This window comes from Gorilla gorilla, chromosome 6 (genome assembly GCF_029281585.2).
Source record: "Gorilla gorilla gorilla isolate KB3781 chromosome 6, NHGRI_mGorGor1-v2.1_pri, whole genome shotgun sequence".
In the NCBI taxonomy this organism is placed as follows: domain Eukaryota; kingdom Metazoa; phylum Chordata; class Mammalia; order Primates; family Hominidae; genus Gorilla; species Gorilla gorilla.
This window is the reverse complement of record NC_073230.2, coordinates 62,239,707-62,264,638: the sequence shown is the minus strand read 5'-3', so window position 1 is coordinate 62,264,638 and position 24,932 is coordinate 62,239,707. Positions and strand designations below refer to the sequence as shown.

The following is a 24,932-nucleotide window of genomic DNA, read 5'->3' as shown; positions in this document are numbered from 1 at the left end:
TTTATGTCTTATATATACATAATTTATTGAATGAGTTTGGGAGTTTGTGTCATCATGAAATTTGTTCATTGAATATAATTTGTTGAATTGTTGCTTAAAATATGTCGTTATTATTTCTATAACATCTATAGGGTCTATAGTGATGTCCCTTTTTTCATTCCTTACATTTGCAATCTACCTCTTCTTTCTTTTTTCTTAGTCAATATGGCTAGAGATTTAATTTCATTTCTTAGTCAATATGGCTAGAGATTTAATTTCATTGATCATTTCATTTTGAATCAAAACACACAGAAAGTGACAAAATCCTGCATTTAGAACAATCCACTCTTGTGGAAACTAAGTCTCACCAGGCAGAGAACTCACTGCCATGAGAATAGCACCAAGCCAATCATGAAGAGTCTGCCCCATGGTTTAAATGCCTTCCATTAGGCTTCATCTTTCAATATCACTAAACTGGGGTCAAATTTCAAAGTGACTTTTGGTAAGGAAAAGCAAACCATGCTTAAACCGGATCACCTTATGATCTCAGTTCTTGGATATGTTCAATGAAAGTTGATTTGTAGATTTTCAGACATATTCTTTGTTGTACATGTGGGGTGATCCTTCTTCCATCTTTTTACATCCTAAACAGAAATTCTTATGTATTGTTCAAACTTTTATGTATCAAATACCTATTATGTATTAAAAAGGAAACAGAACTCAAATGAGAAATCTAAATCAAAATAAACTCAAATGATACTTCCATGTTATCATGATCATTAATATTGTGTTATATTCTTAGAACACATTTTTAAAAAGGAGTTAAAAAGTCATGATAAATATTTTTAAAAAGCTTTTGTACTTTCTGGTTTATAGTTTCTGAATTTCTAGTTTCTTTATCAACTGCTCTCCTTTGCAGGCCTTACATTTTGGAGTTGTTATTGTTGACACTGTTTTATGCTTTCCTATTTAGTTTATAAAATTTTAAACCATTTTTAGAGCTGTGGCAATATTCAGTAAGGTTTGATGTTTAGTGTTGTCATAATCTTTTCAAATAAAGGGTTATAGCCTTATATAATAAAATACTACAGTGGTAAATGTCTATATATGAGGGTAAATAGTCTTTTATTTGAAATGCAAGTTGAACTTTTCTGTACATGTTTTCTGGAAAGATACCGCAAAGCTGTCCACATATTCTCAAAGGGCTAGGAAGTACCACAAAGGCACTGTCTTAAGTACATCTTTATTTCAAATACAACTCTTAAGTGTTACTTTTGCTCTTCTTTTATGATGCAAATGAAATAATAGGCATTAGTGCTTTTAAAAATATATGTCATCTATGGAAAAATAAGAGATATTTACCTCTGATTGTAAAGTTACTCCACAGAAATATAGGTAGATCATGCCTGGGTACCACTACTGTACATCTGAATACCGCCAAAATCCTTTTTGTTTGTTTGTTTTCAGGATGATTGTTGATTAGGGTAAGTTTCTATTACCAGGATTTTTTTTTCTGTTAATTCTAGTGCCCCAAAGAATTGAGGCAGTTCATAGATCAGTACTTCCTCCAGTAATGGATTCTTGGTCCTGGACACTTTTTTTTATTCTGTTTCCTGTGGTTGCTTAGCTGTTGACTAGCTTTCTTTATCTAGCCTTCTTTCTTGGCCTGGCCTCCACTGCTTCCATTTTGGCTTTACTCTTTCTCTCAGGGAAGAGACTCTGTGCCCCATAGTGAATCATCACCAGGGAGAAGTCCAACTGTCTGCTTGTGTGGTCATTCATGCCTTTCAGCCTGTTCAGTGAAGCTGAATGTTGATGACAGAAGTTTCCAAATAATGGACAGAATTAAAGAGGAATGCCACCTCCTCTCCAGCAGCACACAATCACTTCTGCTATGGTTTGAAAGATGGTGTCCCCAGTGCAACAGTATTAAGATGTGTGGCCTTCAGGAGGTGAAAAGTTATAAGGGCTCCATTCTCCTGAGTGGGAGCAGCACCCTTATGAAAGGGCTGAAGATTGAAGGGAGTGCTCTCTTGCTCTTCTATCCCTTCTGCCATGTTCCTCCTCTCTGGAACATGTAGCTACAAGGCACCACTTTGGAAGCAGAGAGCTGCCCTCATCAGACACCAGGCTGGTCAGTGCCTTGATCCTGGGCTTCCCAGGCTTTAGAATCATGAGGAATAAATTATTATTGTTTATAAAATTACCAGTCTGTTGCATTTTGTTATGGCAGCACAAATAGACAAAGGCAACTTTTTTTCTTTCCTCTTCAGTACTACAGTCTTCAAGTGGAGTTCGAAGTAAAGCTGCCCTACTTACTCCCTGTAACAATGAAGTACTAACTTTATTATTTTTTCTTGCTCTCCTGCCTCCCTGGTAGCTGGTAAACTGCTGCTTACCTTTTAGGATGCAAATTAAATCTCCTCATTCCCCTGTTCCAATAGCCTTACAATAAAATCCAGAAGCTTGACCTACATGATCACACCCTAGGACACCTTCCTAACCTCATTATCTTCCAACTGTCCCCTTGCATTCTCTTCCCCAGATATACTGCCTCCTCAGTGTCTGCTGAGAATGCCAAGGAGATGCTTTTCATTCTTGTTCTCCTCTCCGCATGTCCCTGCAAAATCCATTTAGATAACTCTCTTTCTCTCTTTTAGGTTTCTGCTCACACGTCCCTGCTCAGATGTCTCTTATTTCTTCTTCTTTTCTCCCTCCTACTACCTTATTCAGCAATACTTTCCCTTTTAGAGCCTAGTGCTACCTAATACCATCTTACAAATTATTTGTTTTCTAATGTCTTTCTCTCCCATCTAGAACATAAGTTTTATGAGAGGAGAAACCTTGTTTTATTCACTGCCATATCCAGGGAATCTGTAGTAAGTGTGGTGGTACTCATGAAATATTTGTTGGATGGGTAGATCAATAAATATATGAATGGCAGAAAAAGAATTTACATGCAGTGTGTTGATTGGCAATTAGAGAGAAGCACTCAATTTGGTGTGACTGTTCCTTTATGCAGCCTAGCACATGCGGCTACCCACTGACCGCCAGCAGTGAGTGGGATTTCATGTGGACTAGCACCTTCCTTTCTCAAGGTGCAACCCTTTCAACATTTTCTTGCCAACTCTGCCCCTCTAATTCAGACTCTATGGAGGGTGTCCTGCCTAGATCTCCTCTACTGAGCCTTTGAAAGAAACCTACACATTGTCTACAAGATAAAATCTAGTTAGTCTTTTGTGTTCTTCTTCAATCACTTCCTTTTTATTCTATTTAAAGTATAATTAATATATATTCCTGATTTCTACTATTGCTGAAGGTAGTTTTCATATCAACTACTTCTGAGAAGGGAGGTTTGAATGACTAGAACAATTTTTTCCATTATTCCCAGAAATTTGGCTATGTCATTGTGGCAGGCAGAGTAATGGTCCCCCAGAGATGTCCACTAGCCAATCCCCAGAACCTGTGACTATGTTACTTTATATGACACAGATGATTTTGTAGACGTGATTAAGGATCCTGAAATGAGAAAATTATCCTGGGCCCAGTGTCCTCACAAAGGTCTTTGTAAGTAAAAGAAAGAGGCAGGAGGCACAGAAGGAGATGTGACAATAGAAGCAGAGGTCAAAGTGATGAGAGAACGGAGCCGGGAGCCAAGGAATGTGGGTAGCCCCTGGAAGCTGAAAAAGGCAAATATAACTATTTTCTCCTGAAGCCTCCCGCAATTTTAGCCCAGTGGAACCATTTCAGACTTTTTATCTCCAAGAACTGTAAGACAAATTTTTGTTGTGTTAAGCCACTAAGGGTGCAGCAATTTGTTACACCAGCAATAGGAACCAAATGCAGTCATCTGGTATCTCGCAAATAATACTAGAATATTAACAAAAGGAAACACACTTCCAACTAATTCTTTCCGGAAGGAAAGGAAAATATCCAAGTGTGTGTAGCAGTGTTTTGCCTTTCTATACCCCTGTGCCCTCCACAATTTGTGCCCTGGTTTCCTACCAGGCTAGCAGCCATGCTCAGCTCAGTCCACACTTTCTCCTTGATCAATGTCCTTCCAATCCAGCCTACTCTTTGCAAACCCTTATCCCTAGGAATTAATAGGTCGTGTTTTCCACATTCCCCTTCACTAGCTTGGGCCCTGATTCCAGTGAACATGGCCCAGGATCTATATGCTTATCATACAATCAGTTTGAATACCAGAAATATAGGTAAATATTCCTGTTACTATATTTCATCTCTCAGATTAAAACACCATTGAATTTCAACTTGTTATTAAATTGAGCCTGGATTTGTCTTATTAGTTTGGTGCAAAATAATTGTGGTTTTTGCCATTACTTTTAATGCAATGAGCCTCAAAACTCACATGACTGAAGTTCTGCTTAGCTCTGCAACCTCATCTGGCTCCACTTTCTCTGTGGTTTTTGTGCCCCAACCGCAGGGCCTCTCTTTTCCTTCAGTATGTTAAGATCGCTCTCCACTCACGGCCTTTGCTCACGCAGTTTCCTGTGCCTAGAATATCTTCTGCCCTATCCCTTCTGGTTTACCTTTAATACTTCAGCAGTCTCCTGAGGAAAGCCTTCCATTCCATTATTATTCAGAGGACATTAGGCCCTCTGTTACATTCTCTCTCTGCTCTCCATATCTTTCCTCTGAGGCACTGATCCTAGTTGTTATTTACCAATAATTTGGTTTCACTGCTTGCCTCCTCCATTTGTTAAAGACAGGCACAGTATCTGTCTTTGCCTTTTATTTGCAGCAATTAGCAGAGGACCTGGCATCTGGAAGCACTACAAAAAATGCAGATGATATGTTCTTTTCTTGTGTCCCCTGTCACTGAAACTTTAAGTTGCTGTGGGCACAATCTAAGTTATGACATTTATTACTAAAAGATAGTACTTTACATTTCTTTTCATCTCAAGGTCTCAGATTCCTCTGTTAATGATTTCATCATGGTATCCCATTATGCTAACCACTAGCAATGTTCTCTTTTTATAATTATAAATTGAAATGACAGAAGAAAATTGAAGTAGAGGCAAAAATGTCTTTGAAAGATTCACAGGGAGGGAATGACCCAGCTTATATGGATTTAAAATACTTTCAAGTCATTCTTTCCTCTAGGAGTAATTATTTTCTTCTCTATATTTACATAATTAATAAATATATTTTTCTCCACATATACATGTATATTCATGCATATATTCTACATATGAGAAATCCTTTATTTCAGTCATGGATTGGAATGAACACATCTATCATTTCCCCTTGTGTAGGCAATTGTGTCATTCCATAATTGGCTCTAGGTTATGGACTTCTCTGTTTCCTATCATAATACCTTACATGTGCACCATGTTTTTCCTGTGCAAAAAGTATTACTTCAAACAGCCTATTTTTTCCTCTTTAAACTCTTGCTTTCTAGAGCTATGTTAAACATTTGGAACTAAGTTGAAAAAACTTTGAGATTAGTTAATTTTAATATCAAGTCATTTTTAACTAGATTATGATATCTTTTTTTGTACTACAAGGAATTCTCAAAGGTTATCTTTTACATGAACTTGGCAAATTTGTAAACAATGTCCTTTATAAACACTTTCTAAAAGAATTTCTTACTAGATCTGAAGCCAACTTTGACAGTGATGAAAGTAAATTTTCCTTGTCAACTGTTTCATTGCTTAATTTGTCTTATGATTAAAATATGCTCCCTTTTATTTAATCCACCCTTTCTCTACCCCACACTCAGCCATTTTTATTTCTCTTATTCAATCTAATAATAATAATTGCTATCTTTTCTCTATATTAGACATTAATGGCAGTTTGGGGTAAATTTTTATCATAATAGCATGTCACTATTCTCCATCCAGCAAAAATTATTCTGAGTTTCCTTTCAATATTGAAATATGGCCCTACAGTTTATCTCATTCAATTTCATACATAGCTTGAAAAGACTGATTGTATTTTTAATGATTTATGTTTATTCATATTGCAATTTCCTTCATACTCAAGATAATTTATGGCATCCGTTTGAAGGGCACCTTCAAGTAGTTATGCCTTAGGTGGAATAATGTATATGTTTGCTACTTTTCCAATGAGTTGAGATATGTTTTCATACTCAAATAGAAAGGTCTGAATTCAAATACATTATATTTTTAAAGATAGCTAAGTTTAGTTTATCATATAAAGGATTTCAATAAGGTATATCTTTAATAGTTTTTACCTTTTTTCTCCTTGAGAATGCCACTAATACTTAGTGTTTTGTTCTTAAGATTCAGTCTATTTTTTCCGCAAATGCATTGATATACCCAAATCGAAGTTGGCAAACTGAAATGGAAGAGGGAGAAGTAAAATATCTAGCCTTTATTCCTCCCAAATTCTTCTCAAATATGACAGTATCTCATATATCTGAGACTGTTTTAATGCCTAAACTTCATTTATATTTCTAGCAGTTTCAAGGAATTCTTTCACATTGGCAGTATGATCAAGTATTGCTGGGATGCAGTGTGGTTTTAAAAACTGCAAGTGAAAACCACAAGCCCCTAGAAAAATAATTCTGGAATTTAACAGAACCACAGTTGGGGAATTCATTCATAAAATTCTCATTAATTCCAATAGAAGTTATTTTAAGAGATGTTGACCAGTAGTATATTCTCTTTCTAATCACTGTTGGTCACCATTAATATTGATCCTCTAACCACTAAGTTACTAGGTTGGTGCAAAAGTAATAGTGCTCTTTGCACCAACCTAATACAAGCAATTGGTTCCAACTGGTATTAACCACACGTATCAAAAAAGAAATGGATAAACTGCATAAGTCAGTGATTTCTAAATGACATTTATATACAAATTCTATTAATTTCACTAGTAATCAAACATATTTTTCTTTTTTTTTCCTCCCTAGACATGGGAGTCTACTTCGTCTTAAGTGAACCTCCAGCAGTGCCCCCCAAAAAGCTGTTTTGTAAAGAATCAAGGATTACCTTCCAGCACTGTCTGCGTTAACTGTCATCGCTCCAGTCTTCTGCTCTCCACTCATCACTCTTAACACCAGCAGGAGAGGAGCTGACTTCCTGTCCTTGGGGCTGCCCGGTGGCACAGACCCAGCCCTCTAACTTCCCCGGCTTTTCACTAATTCCTCCATCTGCTGGTGCCTGAATTTTGTGATGGGATCAGAAGAAAGAGTATAAATGACCTTCTAATGGGTATAAATTTTATTTCCAATTTAATTTGAAATTTTTTATTTAATTAATATGAAGAATAAAATAGATTTCAAAATTTCAAGCAAAAGTGTCTAATTTTTGAGGTTTATAAGAAAAGTCATTTATACATAAAAAAGTGAGGAGGAAATTCATTCTATGAATTCTGTCCTACACTCAGATATTTCAGTGTAGGCTGCAGGTCTTCCTGAACTTCTCGCTAATCTGATTTTGTGTTGAAAACTATTAGAGGGAGTTTGGTGAGGAAAAGCATTTTTACAGGTAGTTCTGTGTCCATTTCTTTTGAATACCCCTCAGCACAGAGCAAGAAGCTCTGTAACATGCATTAGCACTAATTGAAGGGTTTATTACCTGTATATTGGACTCTATGAAACTTTAGAGAAGAGAGTTTTTGAGAATATTTTATTGAATGTCCTCTAAATTTACAGTCAGCATCTTTTAATTGATGTTTACTTTGGTTTATGGCTTTCTTAAAGTTTCATTGCAGAGAAAGGATTATGAGTATGTTTAGTTGTAAACATGACAAGTATAGACTTTCTGAATTCAGAAAAGTGTGGAAGTAATAGGCCAATAAATTACTGCTAAGTAGCTGGGTTTAAAAAAAAAACAAACACAAACAAAACTAAACACTGCATTGCAGATTCCTACTGTGAGCTTTTCTTTTTTCTTTTTTGGATAATATATGTGCAATCATTCTTCCCAGAACTATCACAGCTTGAATTGAAATAATCGCTCTAATTTGTATGGCAAAAGAAAAAAATAACACCCTCGTTTGTGCTGATAAAATGCAACCTGTGGCAACTCCAATCCTGTGGTTTTAACGTGATTCAGAAAGCTGTCTGCAATAAAGGAATGTATTAGAGTTACTAAAAGCTGATACCATTTTGTTTTTTGTAAAGTTCTGGAACAATTTGGCTGATGGGGGAAAATGTGCTTTAGATTTTCTGATAAGTGATTTTCCATTCACCAAAATTTATTTCCATATCCAGAAACATTATTTTGTGAAGCCTTCTTAATCCGTGGGTTACCAATGGGCCTCTAGTATTATCTGCTGGATGTAATTGCAGTTTGCACAAACCTCTTACAAATGGCAACTAAAAGTTGTCAAAAGATAGGAAATAAAGGGGCTGGTTGGTTTGACTAGAATAAAATATTTCTAGGGAATTGATTTCACTTTAGACTGTTTCAAAGGACACTGTAAGAACAGAAACCATGAAAATGTTTTATTTACCTGGCACTAATGTCCACAGAAAACAACCTGAGACAAGAGGTTACACAAATTGGGGATTTCAAGTTGTCAGAGGAGTTGGAAGTGCCTTACCCCTTGTTATCCTCCCAGAACCTCTGGAGGTCAGGTAGGGTACTTTTGACTTTCAGGGCTCTGAAAAGTCAAATGGTTCTAATCATCTTCTGGAGAAGTTCTGTCCTGGCAACTCCATTTAAATAATTTACATTTCCACTTTTCCTCCCACTGGTTCACTACATCCCTCTAAAATTTCCCCACAACTCTAATCTCTTTATAGCATTGCGTGAATGAATTACTTTAATGCATATTGTTGTTTCTCTATCTAGCCCATTAGAATGTAAGCACCACAGGACAGGGATATTTGTCTTTTTGCTCCCTGGTGCTGAAATCAGTAATTTGTGGTACTCTATAAATAGTCCTTAGGTGACTGGGTAGTTTCTATAGCCACAGACCAGTAAAGCCGCAGTGTTTTAATGGGTTTGTAGTACTCAGGAGTCCTTGGGAAACGAACCAGCAGTGGATTTGGGGTGGAAAAGGAAACCTTGAGTGATAGATTTATTCAATTCCTCTGCCAGAGAGACAAGATGGCCCACGAATAATGGTGGCCCCCAGCTTGGTCCAGGTCATGGTTCTAGACACCCAGAAGATCCCCAAGTGGATCAAACCACCGCCCCTCTCTGCAAGGCATCTTCTGATCTCCCATACAAGGTAAGTCAGGGGACAGCCCCTTCTGGTAGAAGGGAGAATCTCTGATCTTATGAACTCATTGCTCTGTGAGCCATTCTAGCAAAATATTGAACTTAAGGAGGGGTTCATGGGAACCCCTGACTTGTAGCCAAGTTGGACAGAAATCTGGGTAACATAAGGACCCACTACTTGTGTTGAGTGTCTGAAGTGGGGGACAGTTTTGTGGGACTGATCTCTTTACCTATGGGGTCTGCATTAACTTCAGGTAGTTAGTATCATAACTGAATTTAAGATACCCAGTTGGTGTTTGGAGAATTGGAGAATTAGTCAGTGTGGGAAACACACACTCATATCACACACAGACCCACATACCTCACACATGAGGTTTTACACATTTGACATTGGAGTGAAGTGCTGAGTGTGGTAAACAGGTTGTTTTTTTCTACACAACCTTCAAGACTCCAATTTATGTATGTTAGATCTTTTGTTTTTCACCATTTTGTTCCTCTGTGCTTCGTTCTAGAACTTAGGTGAGGGAAAATTATCTAGGCTACCTGGATCACACTTTGAAAACTGCTTCCCTATGGTACCACTCTTCAAAATTTCAACCCGTTCTCCCTTCTTAATGGGATCCAAGTCTGGATTGTTTTTCTTCTTAGCAGTGTGAGTCATTAGAACACATTTTTCACTTTCTCGGTCTCTCTGAGCCTCCCCTAAATGAGCAGATTCTGCCAGGAAACACCTAAAAAACAGGGTTCAGATCTCTGAATTTTCTTTTTCCTGGGATTCTCAAATATACAATTCTTCACCATCTCTTTGACTTTACGTTGCCTTAATATACATACTTAAAATACTTTCTTCAGCTTTCTCAGTTGTTCTTTTGGGAAAGGTTGTTCAAACCCTTGTGCCACTTATAACTGACAACAGATCTCTCTCCATTTTACATTGGACAAAGATTTAGCTGTTATCTTCAATGCAAAAATAATCAGAAAGTTAAAATGTGATTATTGTTAAAATATTCTAATTAGCCGGGCATGGTAGTGCGTGCCTGTAGTCCCAGCTACTCCAGAGGCTGAGGCAGGAGAATAGTTTGAACCTGGGAGGCGGAGGTTGTGGTGAGCAGAGATAATGCCACTGCACTCCAGCCTGGGCAACAGAGTGAGACTCTGTCTCAAAAAATATATATATATATTCTATTTAGTCTTTTAAATATGCATAACTTTACATGCATAGGGAATTTTCATTATGGACGTTTGTGTAATGAAGGGTGCACATAATAACCGTGGTTAAATTTGGTAGTAAATAAAAAGCCATAGGTTTTTAAAAATTTTTGTATTTAGATATTTTTATTTCTCCAAATTTGTTGTTTATCAGGAGTGGCTGAAATAAAAAACATAATTGAGTCCCATCATCATCATCATCATGAAAATGGCTTTAAGAGAAAACTGGTCAGATGAATATTATTGTTTCCATTTTCAACCAATAAACAGTTGCCATTCATGAATTGACAGCCAGGAGTCTGTCAAGAATGCTCAAGATATGTTATATAATACAACATGCCTGTTCACAGGGGGGAAAAACCCAGGAAATAACCTACCTGTACTTCTTGATTTCATCAAACAAGACAAGCACAAAAGCACCACCCATGCCTCTGAGAACACTGGACCATGAACCCTTGAAAAAAGCTTTGCCTCCTTCATCACCAGCAATCTTCCTGCAGCAGTCAAGTGTGCCTGTGTACATGATGTCAGTTACTTTGCGCCCTGACTGAATCATCACGAGAGGCGAACCATGTCAAATGAATAGGAAGTCAACCCAGAAAAGGCAGTGACAGTCTGTGTGGTCACCCAGCTGATGACGATGTGAGTGTTCTTGGGATCCGGAAGCATTCCCTTTGCGGTGTCATAGATACCGAAGTAGTCAGCTCGGATAATACCCTGCACAGACACGTTAAAGCCTTGGTACAGGCCCTTAATCCCATCAAATTTGTAGATCTTAACCAGGCAGTCACAGAGGCCTCGGAATTCCCTTTGAGCTTCAGCTTTACCCACATTAGCTGCTAGACAGGTACGGGCAAAATCAAGAGGGTACACAAAACACAAGGATGTGGCCCCAGCGGCACCTCCTGATGCCAGATTCCCTGCAAAGTAGAGCCAAAACTGAGTCTTTTGTCCACACCACCCAGGAAGATCTGCTTGTATTTATCTTTGAAGGCGAAGTTAAAAGCCTGGGTGGGGAAGTATCTGATGGCATTGGCCAGGTTACCGCGCCAGGACAGGACTCCCTGCTTCTTGGGAATACGACCACGCAGTCTATAATGCCCTTGTATTGCTTAGCTGAGGTGATCTGCTTGCTGGCATGCTGCACCTGCAGCAGCAGCTTGACCTGCTGGATGGGCGCTACCGCTGTCTTGGAGATGGCTGCGGCTAATCCACCTGCCAGGAAGTCCTTGGCGAAGGACACAGCGGCATCTCTGTCACGTTGAAAGGAAAGAGGAGGCAGGTTGTTGCGGGACGGGACCGGGCCGGGAACTGGCTTTGACTCCGGGGCTGCCCAGGTTTTTTTATTAAGCAATTCCTAGGATTCCCCTCCCGCTGTGAAAACACTCCAAACTCTTGAATTTTAACATTTAAAAGATGGCGTAGGGTTTGCGGGAATGTGCAGAGATGCTTTCCTTTTCTGCTTGAATAAACGTCTGTACCTTCTCACAGGTCCTAAGAAAAGGAGACCGTGTCAAATACACCAGACGGAGTTACTCAGAAGTGTGTTTTTGTCTTTCTCTAGCTAAGGAGTGCTTTCACTTCCTCAGGTCTTAGACATCACTGAGACTCTGATAGAAACATCTGAGTTGTCTTCCTTAAAAAGGAAAGAGAGAGAGAGAGGGAGAGAGAGAGAGAGAAAGAGAGAGAGAACCAAAAGATGAGCACAGTTTCAGGTATTCCGAAGACAAAGCCTATTCATGGACCCCAAGGTAAAACTTCTGATCTGGTTGGAATAGTCTGGAGACTGTTCCGTCCAGATCCAGTTATGAATGTGCCACCCACATGCCCCGTGTATCTACATGTTAGAAGGCAATGCTTGAAATTCCTTCCACTTGCTGCTGTAAACCCAGCTAAATCCCCTGAAATCAGCTCATCAGAAACTCACTTTCATAATCAGAAAAGAAGAACATGGAGGGGCAAAACACATGCCTGAGAGTAGTTATTTTCATGTAAGATGATGCTTAGTAACATCTATTTTTAAAGTTATATATACACATATTTAAAACTGAAATTATATAATTTATTAAAAACATGCTTGAAAGTTCACCCCCAAGACTTTTTTTGTCGTTGTTTTGTATGATCTTACATCACCACTACTTCATACCACTTTATATGATTAACACTTACATATATAGAGAACATATGTCCAATATGCAATCAATTGACTATATAAAAATACATGGATCATTGAAGGTTCTGGCAAATGCAAAAGACAAGTAAAAATAAAATCTAAGCAAATTAAGAATAGTAAAGGAAAAAATAAGGTATTTATAAAATAATAGAATTGTCCACAAAGAAAATCTTAATATAGGAAAAAAGTATTAAGACTAATCATAGTGTTTTTAGCAGTTTTAGTGGATAAAAGGTGTTTATATTTTATCTGTACCTTTTAGAGAAAGAAGTGTTTCTCTTTTTTTTCAGCTTTATTGAGGTTTTACAAATAAAAGTTTATATATTGAAGTGATGTTTGATATGCATATACATTGTGAAATGAGTACTACAATTAAGCTAATTAACATATTCATTACCTGACATATATATATGTTCTCTATATATGTATATGTTTAAGAAACATGTATATATGTTTCTTAAAGGCTAAGTTTAAGAAAATGTTTTTAAGCATTCCTTTATTTCATTATTTTGCACATTCATTTGAAAATGTTGTCCTGCTGAGAAGCAACATAAAATAGAAAATTTCTATGTATCACAAAGAAGGTATTTTGTGTTTATATTTTATATTTCTATCATAGTGCATAAAAAATCAGGAAAGTGATGCCCTAACATAGTTTACATTTTATTAATTTTTGTTGTTTTTAGTTTTTTTAAACAACTAAAAGTCTTTCATTCTAAGCTGACAAAAAATTGCCTATTTAATTATGGAGTAGCTGAAATACAGCAAATCCTTATTAATTTAGAGTCTATTAGTAAAGTATTTGAGATAATTTGAAAAGGAAGAATGCTATTTATGCAATTTAGAGATAAACCATGTTGGCAAGTGAGTTAAGTGTAAATAAGATTTTATAAGGGATATTTGCTATTCTAAGAGAAGGAATTTTCAGTCACATTAACATCAATTTGGTGAGTCAATTCTGAAACCTGTTTTTTTTTTCTGTACCTTAGTGTAGATCCAGTGGGTCCTCTGTGCTGCTTAACATTATTAGCATAGTTCATTATGCCATTCACATGTAAGAGAATGGCTCTTCTATTTAGTATTCTAGAATTTATTCTGTGCTTCATATAGAGAACTCACCATGCTCCTGTTAATCTAAATGAGTGTGGAAATCAGTATGAATTGGGTGATGGTGTCTATAACATTACACCTAATGCTAAAAACAACAACGAAGGCCAAAATGATCAGGTAGACTATAAAAAATAGTATGTTTGCATTTATTTTTCATCATATGAAAACCAAAATCAACTAAAATCATTAGCTGATCTGATTAGGTAACAAAAAAAATGTATCTCAGATATATTTACTTATATGAATGAGGGAAGCAAAAGCAAGTGAACAGTGAGGTTCAACAATGAACCTCACTGTCGAACAGAGTTGAGGTTTGAGGCCTGCAGGGTCCTCTGGGATTCCTTTTAAGCCATTATTAAGGATTTAAAAATCTCATTGATTTCATGTCCAATATGTAATCAATAGACTATATAAAAATACATGGATCATTGAAGGTTCTAGCAAATGCAAAAGACAAATAAAAATAAAATCTAAGCAAATTAAGAATAGTAAAGGAAAAAATAAGGTATTTATAAAGTAATAGAATTGTCCACAAAGAAAATCTTAATATAGGAAAAAAGTATTAAGACTAATCATAGTGTTTTTAGCAGTTTTAGTGGATAAAATGTGTTTATATTTTTATAAATATAAATAAAAGAGAAATGTGTTTCTCTTTTTTTTCAGCTTTATTGAGGTTTTACAAATTAAAGTTTATATATTGAAGTGGTGTTTGATATGCATATACATTGTGAAATGAGTACTACAATTAAGCTAATTAACATATTCATTACCTGACATAGTTACCCTTTTTCGTGTAGTGAGAACATTTAAAAATCTACTCTCAGCAAATTTCGAGTATACAATACCGTATTGTTAACTATAGTCACCATGGTATGCAGTAGCTCTCCAGAACGTATTCATCCTGCTTAACTACACTTTTGTACCCTTTGACTAATATCACCCTATTTTTCCCACCATTCTCAGTCCCTGGCTACCACCATTCTACTCTCTGCTTCCATGAGTTCTGCTTTTTTAGATTCCACATTTGAGTATTTGTCTTTCTGTGCCTGGCTTATTTCACTTAACATAAAGTACTCCAGCTTTATCCCTGTTGCTCAAATAATAGGATATCCTGCTTTTTAAAGACTAAATAATTTTCCTGTATATATATATATATATAAATATATTATATATAATAGTCTATGACTATTATATAGACTAGACTATATATGTATAAAATAGTCTAATAGTCTGTATATAATAATACAAATGGTATTATGTATATATAATAGTGTATGTACATAACATTATCTGTCCATGGACACTTAGGTTGATTCCATCTCTTGGCTATTGTAAAGAATGCTGCAGTAGACATGGGAATAGGATACATGAATGACACATTGATTTCATTTCCTCTGGATATATACCCAGAAACCAAATTGCTGGATCTTATAGTAACTCTATTTTTAATTTTTTGCAGAATCTCCGTGCTGTTTTCCATAATGACTCAACTAGCTTACGTTTCCACTAACCATGTACAAGCGTTTGTTTTCCACATCCTCACCAATACTTGTTTGTTATTTTTAAAATTTTTGATAACAGCCATTCTAGCAGGTGGGAGGTGATATCTCATTGTTGTTCTGATTTCCATTTTTCTGTTAATTAGTAATGTTGAGCATTTTTCTGTATACTTGGTGGCCATTTGTATGCCTTCTTTGTAGAAATGTCTATTCAGGTACTTCGCACATTTTTAATCGGGTTATTTGTTTTCTTGCTATAAAGTTGTTTGAGTTTCTTATGTATTTTGGATATAAACCCCTTATCAGTCACATGATTTGCAAATATTCTGTCTCATTATTTAGGTTGTCTCTACACTCTGTTGATTGTTTCCTTTGCTGTGCAGCAGAAGCTTGTTAGTTTGATGTCATACCACTTCTTTATTTTTGCTTTTGTTTCCTGTGCTTTTGGGGTCATATCAAAAAAAATTGCCCAGACCAATGTCATAGAGCTTTCTCTCTGTTTTCTTCTAGCAGTTTTACAGTTTCAGGTCTTACATATGTCTTTAATCCATTTTGAGTTTATTTTTGTATATCGTGTGAGACAAGGTCTAATTTCATTGCTCTGTGTGTGAATATCCAGTTTTCCCAGAACGACTTATTGAAAAGGCTGTCCTTTACCCATTGTATGTTCTTGGTGTCTTTCCTGCAAATCAATTGACTGTAAATGTGTGGATTTATTTATTGGCTACCTATTCTGTTCCATTGGTCTATATGACTGTTTTTATACAAATACCATGCTGTTTTGATTACTATAGCTTTGTAGTAGATCTTGAAATCAGGTAAAGCAATGCCTCCAGCTTTGTTCTTTTTGCTCAAGATTGCTTTAGCTATTCAGGGTCTTTTATGGTTCTATATAAATTTTAGGATTTTTTCTATGTCAGTGAAAAATATTGGAAATGTTATAGGAATTCTACTGAATCTGTGTATTGCCTTGGGTAATATGAACATTTCAATAATATTAATTTTTCCAATTAATGAGCACAGAATATCTTTCTATTTGTGTCTTCTTCAATTTCTTTCATCAATATTCTATAGTGTTTAGTATACAGACTTTTCACCTCCTGAGTTAAATTTATTCCTAAATATTTTATTCCTTTGTTGCTATTATAAATGTGATTGATTTGTTGGCTTTTTTATATAATAGTTTTTTTGTTAGTATATAAAAATGCTACCGGTTTTTATACGTAGATTTTGTATCTTGCAACTTCACTGAAATCATTTGTTACTTCTAACAGTTTTTTAGTGGAATTCTAAGGTTTTCTATATCTGTAAAATTATGTCATTTGCAAACAAAAACAGTTCACTTCTTCTTTTCTATTTTGTATGCCTTTTATTTCTTTTTCTTGCCTAAATGCTCTTGCTCAGATTTCTAGTACTGTATTGAATAGAAGTGGCAAGAGTGAGCATCTTTGCCTTGCTCCAGATATATATATATATATATATTTTTTGAGACAAAGTCCTGCTCTGTCACCCAGGCTGGAGTGCAGTGGCACAATCTCAGCTCACTGCAACCTCCGCCTCCCAGGTTCAAGTGATTCTCCTGCCTCAGCCTCCCAAGTAGCTGGGACTACAGGTGCATGCCACCACGCCTGGCTAATTTTTTGTATTTGTAGTAGAGACAGGGTTTCACCATGTTAGCCAAGGTGGTCTCAATCTCCTGACCTTATGATCCACCCTCCTCAGCCTCCCAAAGTTCTGGGATTACAGGCGTGAGCCACTGCGCCCAGCTGTCTTGCTCCAGATTTACAGAAAAAACTTTCAGCTTCCCACCATTGAATATACTAGTTCTGGGTTTGTCACATATGGCCTCTGTTACAATGAGGTAAATACCTTACATACTTAATTTGTTGGGAGTTTTTACCATAGAAGGTACTTGAATTTTGTGATGGCTTTTCTGAATCTATTGAGATGGTAATAGGATCTTTATCCTTTATTTTGTTAATATGATGTACCACATTTATTGATTTGTGTATGTTGAATCATTCTTGCATCCCAGATAGAAACATCATGTATGATCCTTTACTGCACTGTTGAATTCAGTTTTCTAGTGTTTTGTTGAGAATTCTTGCATGTATCTTTATCTGGGATATTGGCCTGAAATTTTCTTTTCTTGTAGTATCCTTGTCTGGCTTTGGTATTGGGGTAATTATGGTCATGTAAAATGAGTTTGGAAGTGTTCCTTTGTCTTCAATATTTTGGAAGAGTTTGAGAAGAATTGGCATTTATTCAAGTGTTTGGTAGGATTCACCAGTAGGCCATCATGTCCTGAGCTTTTCTTTGTTGGGAGATTATTGATTACTGATTCAATGTCCCTACTTATTATTGATCTGTTCACATTCTCTCTTTCTTCAGAATTTAGTTTTTGTGAGTTGTATGCATCTGTGAATTTATCCATTTCTTCTAGGTTATCAAATTTTTTGGTGTATAATTGTTCATAATAGTTTCTTATAATCCTCTGTCCTTCTGTGATATCAGTTCTAATGTCTCCTCTTTCATTTTACTTATTTGGATCTTCTCTGGGATTTTTTTTTGTAAGTCTAGCTAAAGATTTGTCTATTTTATTTATCTTTTCAAAGAAACACCTCTTAGTTTAATTGGTCTTTTCTATTATTTTACTAGTTTCTCTTTTATTTATTTCTGCTCTAATCTTTATTATTTTTTTTCTTTTTCTGATTTTGGGCTTAGGCTGTTCTTCATTTCTGTTTTCTTGAAGTGTAAAGTTTAGTTGTTTCTTTGAGATCTTTTTTTCTTCTTAATGTAGGTGTGTATTGCTTTATATTTACCTTTTAGAACTGCTTTGCTATATTTCATAATCTTTGGTATATTGTATCTACATATTCACTTGTGTGAAGATATTTTTGATTGATTTCCCTTTTGATTTCTTCTTTCAGTCATTTGTTTTTCAGGTGTCTGTTTTATTTCCACCTATTTGTGCATTTTTCAGTTTTTCTGTTGTCATTAAGTTCTAATTTAATACTATTGTGGTCAGAAAAGATATTTGATATTATTTAAATCTTCTTAAATTTCTAAGAATTGCTTTGTGGCCTAATGTATGTTCTATCCTGGAGAATGTTCAATGTGAGTTGAAAAGAATGTGTACTCTTCTGTTTCTGGGTAGAATGTTCTGTATATGTCTATTAGACTTACTTGGTGTAAAGTGTAGTTGAAATTCAAAGTTTCCTTATTGACTATCTATCTGAATAATTTATTTGTTGTTGAAAGTAGGGCATTGTATTTCCCTAGTGTTATTGCATTGCTATTTCTCCCTTCAGTTCTGTTAATATGAACTTTATATATTTAGGCACTCTGATGTTGGGTGCATATATATTTACAATTCCTATATACACTTGATGAATTGATCACTTTATTATTGTATAATAATTTTCTTTGTCTCTTTTTACAGCTTTGACTTATAACCATAAATGCCTACATTAAGAAAAAAAGAAAAATCTCAAATAAACAATCTAACTGTACACCTCAAGGAAGTAGAAAATGAAGAACAAACTAAGTCAGAAAAAGGAAGGAACTGATAAAGATTGGAGCCAAAATAAATAAAATAGGGACTAGTAAAACAATAGAAAATATTTAAGTATAGCTACACCTGCCATCATTTTCCTTTCATTTGCATATTTTTTCCATCACTTCAGTTTCAGCCTATATGTGTCCTTAAAGCTAAGTGACTATTATGTAGGCAGCATATAGTTGGATCTTGTGTTTTTATTCATTCAGTTATCTATGTCTTTTGATTGAATAATTTAATTCATTTACATTTAAAATAATTATTTCAAATGATTATTATTTAAGGACTTACTACTGCCATTTTAATAGTTTTCTTACTATTTTATAGTTCCTTTGTTCCTTTCTTTCTCATTTGCTTTTTCCCTTTATGATTTGATTTTTTTTGTAGTGCTAGTTATTTTTGTATATCTACTATAGGTTTTGGGATGTTTTTGTGATTATCATCAGGCTTACATAAAGCATCTTGTAGTTATGAGTTTATTTGAAGCTGATAACAACTTAACTTCATCACAATGAAAACTCTAAACATCGACTTTTCTTCCCAACATTTTATGGTATTGGTTTCATAATTTACACTCTTTATATATTGTGTATCCATTAACAAATTATTATAGCTATATTCATTTTTAATACTTTTGTTTTTCAATTATCATTCTAGAGTTACAAGTGATTTATGCAACACCATTACAGTATTAGAGAATTCTAAATTTGACTACATTCTTGCCTTTACATTAAGCTTTTCACATTCCTATACTCTCTTTACCTTTTCTCATTAGGCAGGTTCACTGGTGATGAACTCCCACAGATTTGTCTGGGTAAGTCCTTATTTCTCCTTCATTTGTGAAGAACATCTTTGCTGACTGTAGTATTGTTGTTTGGTAAGTTTGCTTTTTGTTCTTTTAGCACTTTGAGTATGTCATCCCACTTTCTCTTGTCTCCTGGCCTATACATTTCTGCTGATAAATCTGTTGATAGCCTTATAGAGGTTTGCTTGAATTAATTAGTTTCTTTTCTCTTATAAGTTTCAAAATTCTCTCTGTCTTTGACTTAAGAATTTGATTATAAAATGTCTCAGATCTCTTTAACCAAGATTGTCTAACCCATGGCCCGTGAATTACATATGACCCAGGATGGCTTTGAATGTGGTCCAATACAAATTTGTAAGCTTTTTATAAACATTACGAGTTTTTTTGTGATTTTGTTTTTTTTAGCTCATCAGCTATTGTTAGTGTTAGTGCATTATATGTATGGCTCAAGACAATTCTTCTTCCAATGTGGCCCAGGGAAGTCAAAAGATTGGACATCCATGTCTTTATCTTTATTTGGGATTCTTTGAACTTTATGGATTTTGATGTTCATTTCCCTCTCCAGATTTGGGAAGTTTTCTGTCATTATTTCTTTAAATAAACTTTCTTCCCTTTTCTCTTTTTTAGTTACACTGGGACTCCTGTAATGCATATGTTTGCCCCCTTGATGGTGTCCCATACATAAGTCTTGTACCCTTTCTTTACCTGTTTTCATTATTTTTTCTTTATGTTCCTCTGACTGGGTAATCTCAAATGACCTTTGTTTGAGCCCACTGATTTTTTTTCTTCTGTTTGATTAAGTCGGCTATCAAAGTTCTCCATGGAACTTTTTAGATCAGTCATTGTGGTTTTTAGCTCCAGAATTTTGGTTTGATTCTTTTTATGATTTACATCTCTTGGTTGAACTTCTAATTTTGTTTGTATATTGTTTTTATGATATCTTTTATTGTCTATCTCTGTTGTGTTATAACTCACTGAGATTCTTTAAAATAAGCTTTTACAATTATTTTTAGGCAATTCATAGACTTTCATTTCTTTAGGATCTGTCACTGGTGCTTCCATTTCTTTATGGTCTGTTACTGGTGCTCCCTGTTAGTGGTGTCATGTTTCCCAACTATTTGTGTAACTTATGAATATGTGTTGGTGTCTATGCATTTGAAGGAGACATCTATTTCAGTTTTTACAGACTAGCTTCTGCAGTGAAAGCCCTCTACCAGTTAGTTTATCCAGAGATTATGGGCAGGTAATCTGGTGAACTGTGTCAGCTGACTTGTTTCTGGAAAACTTTGTGTAGCCTGGTTTAATGCCTAGGCCAGGCTGGGTCCAGAGGGGTTACTCTGGCTCCTGGTTCCAGAGGGGCCAGGCAGAATTTAGAGTCCATGGTGCTGGCATCTGGGGCCACAAGGATGGCCTGCAGCTTGGGTTTGCAGAATTGACTTGAATGTTTGGTCTTTAGGTGTTGGCCTAAGAGAGTCCCCTGAGGAATAGTCTGAGATCTGGGGCCGTGGTCAGGAATAGTCTGACCATGCTGAGGTTGACCTGGAGGCTCGGTTTGTAGAGATTGACCTGGTTCTTCAGGTAATGGGAACATGCCTGGAGCCTGTATCCATAGGAGTAATCTTGAAGCCTGCATCCTTGGAGGCTGGTCCAGTACCATGGTCTACTGAGTTGGCATTGAACCCTGGGTCTGCTGGAGTGGGTCTGGACCCTGGCTTTCCTGGAGGATGGAGCAGCAGATGCCTGCTTGGTGTCTGGGACCACAAAAGGCAGCCTGGTCTATGGGTGCTGACCTGGGTCTGGGGTGGGCCTAGAGGCTGAGTCTGTGGATGCTGTCCTGCAAACTGTGGCTGACTGTGTGGTGATGCAGACCTGGATCCTGGGGCTGCGGCAATGAGCCTGGTGCTGTGGCAAGCCTGGAGGCTAGATCTGTGGAGTACTAACATAGCACAGGGGCCTGTTTCAAGCCCCAGGCATGTCTGGACCCTGAGGCTGTGGAGGCCATTCTGGAACCTGGAGTGTTGGTGTTTGATCTGGGGTCAGATGTTACTGGGGCTTGCATCTACAGCAAAGCTGGGTTCTCACTTTACTTGCTTTTGACCACATGGATAGTATCTCTATTTGCACTGCCCTCTTCAATGTGTCTTTTCTGTGCTATACCTAGGTGCTGTAATCTCTTACCTGGATTTCTTAGCTCTTATGAAGCTATTTCTGTGCATATATAGTTATTCAAATTGACATTTCTGTAGCGGGACAAGCCCTGGAAAGTCCTGTTTCACAATGTTTCTGGTATCAATCTTACAAAGAGTTTTTAGATACTATACTAAAGTAACAACCCATGAAGGAAAAAAATGTAAAATTGACCTTTATGAAAACTTTAAAAAATGTTCTGTGCTGAAAACCTTGTTAAGAACTTAAAAAGACAAGATTCAGATTGACAGAAAAGTTTGCAAATCAAATTACTGACCCCAAATAATTGTGTCCAGAATATATAAAAAACTTCTGACACTCAACAATAGGTAAATAGATAAACAATAGGTAAATTGCACAATTTTGAAAATGGCAGAAGATCTAAACAAACACTTCCCCCCAAAATGTACAGATGAAAATTTGGCATATTAAAAGATGTCCAACATTATTATTCATCAGGGAAATGTAAATTAAACCTCAATGAGATACCACTATAAACTTACTAAAATGGTTACAGTTGTAAAAAGCAATAACAATACCAAGCATTGGTGACTATACTGAGCAATTGAAAATATTTTTGTTCAGTGATTGTAGGAAAACAAAATGGTACACACACCATGGAAAATAGTTTGGTAATTTATTATCAAGTTAAATATATGTACTATATGTTCCAATGCCCATGGCTTCCACAAGCTTGCTGGCCAACTGTTGATCAGAACACTCCTTAGTGGTAAATGAAGAATTAGTACTAAAGTCAGCTATGAGATAATGAAATTTATCTTGAGATTGGCATATGATGATTGAATGTTACCAGGTCTTGACACCTCCTGACACTGCATCTTTAGATACATTATTTAACCTTATTGAGTCTATCTGTGATTCATGGGTTAAATGGAGACGTACCAGTCTTGCAATCATACACTAGTATGAATACTTTAAAGTTGTTAAATATTCTCTACTTTACAAGATAGATAAGTTTATGGAATGTTATTATGATCATTATCATAATCACTATCATCTGTGTTTCCTCATTACCAATCTGAAACTCTTCAAACACATTGTCCCTTAAGAATAGACTGGAAGTTTTCAAGGATATTGTAAAAAGATGTCATATTCTTCCTTTTGGCCACAGGGTGGTCCTTTTTCCTTACAGAACACAGATGTCACAAGGACAAGAGCATGAACCAGGGCTGAGTATTAATACAAGTAACTTTCTCTTTTATCTGTATAACCAAAACATCTTTTTCCCCCATAATTATAGCTACCCACTTAATTTTTGCAAACAGATGAGAGTACATTGGGTTAAGCCAGTAGTGTATTTTAAATCTTTACCTCTTCCATTTCTATATCAATTCTGTTATAGGAGTTAATTATGAGAAATTACAAATACAGTTGCTGGTAGATAAGCCTACAAAGTTTAGAAAAAATTCATACAAAAACACTGAAAACTCAAAAAGCCAGTGTGCCTCTTCTCCTCCAAATGATCTCAACACCTCTCCAGCAAGAGCACAGAACTAGGCTAAGGCTGAGATGGCTGAACTGATAGACAAAAGCTTCAGAAGGTCAGTAGTAATGAACTTTGCTGAGCTAGAGGAGCACGTTGTAACCTGATGCAAAGAAGCTAAGAATCATGATAAAACAATACAGGAGCTGATAGGCAGAATAGCTAGTATAGAGAGGAACATAATTGACCTGATGGAGCTGAAAAATGCAATATGAGGACCTCACAGTGCAATCACAAGTATCAGTAGAAGAGTAGACCAAGCGGAGGAAAGAATCTCTAAATGTGAAGACTCTCTTTCTGAAATAAGACAAACAAACAAGAATAAAGAAAAAATGAAATGTATTGAACAAAACCTCTGAGAAATATGGAATTATGTAAAGAGACCAAACCTATCACTGATTAGGGTATCTGAAAGAGATTGGGAGAACAGAACCAAGTTGGGAAATATACTCCAGGATATCATCCCGGAGAACTCTCCCAACTTAGGAAGATGAGCCAACATTCAAATTCATGAAATGCAGAGAACCCCAATAAAATACTCCACAAGAAGATCAACCACAAGGTATATAATTATCAGATTCTTCAAGGTTGAAATGAAAAAACAAATGTTAAAGTCAGCCAGAAAGAAAGACCTGGTCACCTACAAAGAGAAACCCATCAGACTAACAGCAGACCTCTCAGTGGAAACCCTACAACCCAGAAGAAATTGAGGGCCAATATTCAACATGCTTAAAGAAAAGAATTTCCCACCAAGAATTTCATATCTGGCCAAACTAAGCTTCATAAGTGAAGGAGAAATAAGATCCTTTTCAGACAAGTAAATGTTTAGGGAATTCATTACCAACAGGCCTGCCTTGCAAGAGCTCCTGAAGGAAGCACTAAATATGGAAAGGGAAAAAACATTACCAGCCACTACAAAAACACACCAAAATACACAGACAAGTGACACTATGAAACAACCACATAAACAAGTCTGCAAAATAACTAGTTAGCATCATGATTACAGGATCAAATTCATACATAACAATACTAACCTTAAATGTAAGTGAGCTAAATGCCCCCATTAAAAGGCATGGAATGGCAAACTGGATAAAGAGCCAAAACCCATAGGTATGCTGTCTTCAAAAGGCCCATCTCACATGCAAAGACACATATAGGCTCAAAATAAAGGGTTGGAGGGAAATTTACCAACCAAATGGAAAACACAACAAAGCAAGGCTTGCAATCCTAGTTTCTGACACAACAGACTTTAACCTAACAATGATCAAAAAAGACAAAGAAGGGCATTACATAATGGTAAAGGGTTCAATTTAATAAGAAGAGCTAACTATCTTAAATATGTATGCGCCCAATACAGGAGCACCCAGATTCATAAAGCAAGTTCTTAGAGACCTACAAAGAGACTTAGACTCCCACATAATAATAGTGGGAGGCTTTAACACCCCACTGACAGTATTAGACAAATTATTAAGACAGAAAATTAACAAAGATATACAGGACCTGAACTCAGCTCTGAATCAAGTGGACCTGATAGATATCTACAGGACTCTCCACACAAATTCAATAGGATATATATTCTTCTCATCACCACATGGCACTTACTCTAAAATTGATCACATAATCAGAAGTAAAACACTCCTCGGTAAATGCAAAAGAACTAAAATAATCACAAACAGTCTCCCAGACCAGAGTGCAATCAAATTAGAAATCAAGACTAAGAAATTCACTCAAACCACACAGCTACATGGA

At 36.1% G+C, this 24,932-nt stretch overlaps 1 pseudogene; it reads right to left on the bottom strand.

Annotated features, from left to right (window-relative positions):
- Window positions 1–10,647: 10,647 nt before the first annotated feature.
- Window positions 10,648–21,149, bottom strand: LOC101154329 (ADP/ATP translocase 2-like; annotated as a pseudogene).
- Window positions 21,150–24,932: the final 3,783 nt, after the last annotated feature.